Here is a 4,985-nt window from a genome sequence, read left to right as displayed (position 1 = left end):
TAGCCCAGAGTTCTTTGCAAGCCTCACTACAGGACCTCAGGGATCCTGCCCAAAGGGCGGGTCATGTACCTCAGGAGGAGAGCCTGTGTCTCTGGCCCCTGTGGAAGTCTGACACACCCAGGTCCAGCAGGGAGACTGTCACACTCCTGAGTGAAGAAATGAACCACAGTTTACTGTCTGTCTGTGAGCTGTGCTTGGCCCTGGAAGGACCCTGACAATTCTCACAATAGCATCAAATGAGATAATATTTATATGGCCACTGGCACATAGCTGAGGCCATGCCTCCAGCCACTCAGCCCTTTCCAGTCCATTATATCTCTGATCAAGGACTCATTTATCAAATATATAGAGCTCTGAGTCACATTTACAAGAATACAAGCCATGACACAATTGATAAATGGCCAAAGGATAGAACAGGCAATTTTCAGAAAAAGAAATCAAAGCTATTTTTAGTCTAGGTTACCACCTCACAACTATTAAATTGTCTAATAAAACAGAAAAGGGAAATGATAATTACTAGAGGGAAGTAGGAAAACTGGGAAACTAATAAACTGTTGGTAGAGTTGTGAAGTGATCAATCATTCTGGAGAGCAACTTGGAGCCATACTCAGAGCTATAAAAATGTGCATGCCTTTTGACTCACAAGTAACAATAAGAAGTCCGTATGCCGAATAGATTGAAAAGGGGAAAATGACTTATTTAGGACAAGGGTATTTATAATAGTTCTTTTTGTGGTGGCAAAGACTTGGAACCTGAGAGAGCGCTCATTAATTGGGGAATACCTTTACAAGTTGTGGTATATGAATGTGACAGAATACTCTTGTGCTATAAGAGATGACAAACAGGATGATTTCAGAAACACCTAGAAAGACTTACATGAACTGATGCAGAGTGAAGTGAGCAGAAGCAGAACACTGTACAAAGTAACAGCAATATTGAATGGTGAACAATAGTGAATAACAGCTATTCTCAGCAATACCATGATCTAAAACAATGCCAAAGGACTCATCATGAAACACACCATCCCTCGCCACAGAAAGAACTAATTCAGTCTGAATACAGACCTAAGCCAATTATTTTCACTTTGTTTTGGTTCAAGATTTATTTCACAAAATGACTAATATGTAAATGCTTTACAAGATTGCTTATGTATAACCTGTTTCTGACTGTTTTACTGTATGCAAGAGGAGTCAGAGGAAAGAGGCAGGCAGAGAAGTAGGAACTCCAAATTTAGGAATAAATTATGTTTTTATATACACTTCGGCAAAAATGAAATATTATTTAAAAAAGACTAATAACCAATTGCAGTTAGGTTGCCTAGTAGATAGAGCACCAGATCTGGCATCAGGAGGATACAAGTTCAAACTTAGCTTCAGACATATATTAGCAGTGTGACCTTGTACAAGTCACTAAAGGCTGTTTGCCTCAATTTCTTATGTGTAAAACTAGCAGGAGAAGGAAATGGCAAATCTGTCTAGGATCTCTGCCAAGAAAATCCCAAAGCATGTCACAAAAAGTCAGAAACATCTGAAAAAAGTAAAAAACAACAATAAATAGCCATTCCCCAATAGATAAATGGTCAAAGGATGTGAACAAAAAATTCTCAAAAGAAGAAATGCCAAGTATTGCCAACCACAGGAAAAATAATCCAAATCACTAATAAGCGAAACGTAAAGCAAAACAGCACTGAGGCTTCACCTCATACTCTGCAAAATGGACAAAACTGACAATGGCAGCAGTCAATGTTGGAGGGGTTGTGGGAAGACAGGCACAGTAAGACAATGCTGGGGGAGCTGGGAAATGGTAGAAGATCACAAAGATCCTCATTCAAATCCAGCTTCAGACACTTATTAGCTGTGTGACCCCGGTAGGTCATTGAACCTGTTTGCCTCAGTTTCCTGAAGAGTGAAATAGAGATGATAAGAATACCTCCTATATATGGCTGCTGTGAAGATGGTCAAAAGTTGATTTGGGGGAGAAAGTAAGTCACATCATTGTGTCTTTCCCTTTGAGCCTGATGCCTCTCTGACAAGAACTGAGTGTCTCCTTCAGGACCCCCCTTTTCTCCACTGGAAAAGAAAACTCCCAGGACTTTGAACAGTTCCTCAAATTCAGCCGTTTCCCTATATCCTGTCTAACAAGGGAAAGCCCTTAACAAATGCTAATACACTAACAGCCAAAGAAGGTATTCTCTTCTTTGGCTTGGTCCAAATGGCTCTGTTAAGGGTCAGGGAACCTGTGGGTGGGACCCAGAAGCCAAAGTAGGCTGCTTTCTTGAGTTGCTATTATTTCCAGAAACACTGGGCCAGAAAATGCAGGAGGCCAGGATTCCAAACTCCCCAGGCCCAGGTCATAGTGTTTGCTCCTGTAAACTCTTACTGCCCTGTCTGTGTTCCCTTGAGACTCAAACCAGCTACAAGACAGGATGGGTCAGTGCGCACCACACAGATAAAGTGTTTGTGCAGCTCAGACCCTGGAGGCCCAGCAGAGCATCCTGCCTTCAAGGTCTGGCAGGGAGAGCCTGGGCAAAGAAGCAAAGGGGAGGAGGGATCAGTTCTAGGGATGTGGGGAAGGGGTGCTAGGCATGGATAGAGGTAGCAAAGAGAAGACCCCCACAGGAAAGAGGAATGAGTGAAGTGGCAGTCCTTGTGCCTAAGGGATCATGAGGGAAACCTTTAAAAAGCACACAGTAGGGCAGCAATTGGGATAGCAGAGTGCTTGTGATGCCAAAGTACCAAGAATCAGTTCAAAACACAGGAGAGAGCAGGGCAGTGTTGTTAGCTACTGTTTTCAATTTCCTGCCTATTTGTGTAAAAAACCAATCCATAAATCGAGCATTACCAGCCTCATTCAGTCCTCTTTATCTATGAAAATGGCCTCTGGCTGAGCTTGGCCCAGTCTGAGGACAGTGCACTCACCTGGGCTGGGGGTCTGCAGCTCCCAGGGGCCATTCCCTCTGGCTCCAGGATCCCTGCTTGGGCCCTCTCTTGGTCCTCTGCAGGCTGAGCTGGGGAGGCTGAAGGATCTCAGAGGGGCAGAGTCTTTCCCTTTCCTTCTAGGGCAGGAGGCTGGCCTGTGGGGGATTTACAGAGGGTGACATCCTCCAGGGGAGTTACAAATACCCTAGCCCTTCCCTCAGTGCAGAGACTACAACCTACAGGTAGGGTAGGGCTTGGAAAAGGAAATAATCCTACCCTCTCCTGCTCTTCTGTCCCCTTCCCATCCCCCATTCTCCTTCAGAGAACCAAGAGGCAGAAGGGGCTTGGGATCCCAGGCTGGATGAGACCAGGCAGAGCTGATGGGGTACTTGGGTGCCTGTGCTTGAACCCCAGTTTGTAAAATCACATTTCTCCCTATCCTCAAATCTCCCCAGCCTCAGAGCATTATCTCTGCCCCTTCCCCTGCCAGCACTCTGCCTGGCAACAATTCATGAGCTGTTTATCTCCCCCTAGTATAATGGCCAGCTGCACCTATGAATCCTTCACTGGGCTATCTATGAGTAACTCTCCAGCCCATTATGCACATCCTGGATCCCGAGTTAGCTTGGCATCTCAATCAGAGCTCTCCCCCCAGCTGGTCCTCTGCCCAACCCCCCAACCCCCTCTCCCCTCTCTAACACACCCATATATTATCTAGACAACAGACTGAGTGTTGGATGGGGATGGAGAAGGCTCTGGGATGGAGTCACCAGAGAATGACCAGGGTGAGCCTGAGCCTGGGAGACCAAATCCAGTCTGGGATTCAGTCCCCTGGGGGGACTGGGGGTCTGGGGGCTCTGAAAGAAGAGGGGGCAGGGGAGCAGGAGGCCTGGGGAAGGGGAGCACAGGTGGGGGCTGGAGGAAGACATTCTAAGCCAGCTCATGGCAGGGAGCTCAGGGACACTGCAGGGACAGAAGGGCTCCAGGGGGACACTGAGCCTGGGACAGCAGGAGGACTGTGTCCTGGGGTCTGACTAGGAGCTGGGGAGGCTCCTGGGGCCCTCTGGGGGAGCTTAGGTCTGGAATCCCTCAAGGGAGACCAGACACAGGGAGCCAGTACTGGGATCTGATAGGGAAGCAGCTCAGGGGCTGTGGGTCCAGGTGAGGGGGGCTGGGCAGGAACTTTGGGTCCTTACAGGGAGCTTGGTCTGAGGGAAGAACAACAGAGTCTCTACCCAAAAGCTGGGGGCAGGGAGAAAGGATTCCTGGTGCCCTAGGGAGCTTGTCCAGAGATCAGGTCTCAGAAGAAGGATCACTCCAGGTGAATCTGGAAGGAACTCACCACGTGATCAGAGGAAGGCCCCATAGGCAGCGGCAGCCAGCAGAGGCCAGCAGGTCTGTGAGGGGCTGGATCAGATCTACCTGGGACCTGCACCCACAGAGTTGGCATCCAGAAGGCAAAGATCTCTGGTCCAGGGGAGGAAGGCAGAGAGATCTTGGCAGCAAGTGAAGGCAGAGATCCTTGAGCTGCAAAGAAAGAAGGCAGCCCAGTCTCAGCCCAAGTTCCTGTTTTCTGCCAGCCCCCTCTGGGAGGGTCCTTCCCCTCTGCCCATCCTCGGTGGTCCAGGATGAGCCCTTTCCTCCAATCACACCCAGGGCAGGAGCCCAGGATCCTGCCTGCCTCTGCTCCCCAAGCCCTGCCCTCCCTCACCTGGAATGCCTGGGTCTCTGGAATGAGCCCTCTCCTTTCCTAGACCCCTCCCAGGCCCCCAATCTCCACTCCAGGGCTCTGATTGCACCTGGGCCACCCCCACCAGGCTGGCCAGCTCTGAGAGCTCCTCCTCCCCATCACTACCAGCTGACTCCTGACGTCAGAAGGTGGGAGGGGAAGAGCAAGGAAGAAGCATCCTGGAGATTTCCCAGAAAGCCAAACAGAGCTTAGCTTCAGAATGGAGTCTGTTCACAAAATCAGTCCCTCGGGTGAGCAGGTTTCTGCTCATTTAAATGAGAATGGGGCTCCTGTAAAATCTGGTCTCTGGAGGAGTGGGGGGGTGCCCTCCCTCAGGA

The 4,985-nt window shown here is 49.0% G+C and overlaps 1 protein-coding gene across 1 annotated transcript in view; it reads right to left on the bottom strand.

The window, feature by feature from the left end:
- The window catches only part of LOC138172236 (zinc finger protein 571-like), an 83,621-nt gene extending 79,013 nt beyond the window's left edge, over positions 1–4,608 (bottom strand). Inside the window, exons 1-2 of the mRNA XM_069101939.1 lie at positions 4,261–4,608; positions 2,919–3,073 (exon numbers count right to left, since the gene is read on the bottom strand). The gene's annotated coding sequence lies outside the window, so the exon portion shown is untranslated. The remainder of the gene's footprint in view (positions 1–2,918; positions 3,074–4,260) is intronic.
- Between the last annotated feature and the right edge of the window lie 377 nt (positions 4,609–4,985).

The sequence above is a fragment of the Petaurus breviceps genome, unplaced genomic scaffold (genome assembly GCF_028583685.1).
Source record: "Petaurus breviceps papuanus isolate PSGF00001 unplaced genomic scaffold, PetGlider_PUasm1.0 522, whole genome shotgun sequence".
NCBI lineage: Eukaryota > Metazoa > Chordata > Mammalia > Diprotodontia > Petauridae > Petaurus > Petaurus breviceps.
This window is presented reverse-complemented; position numbering and strand designations above follow the sequence as displayed.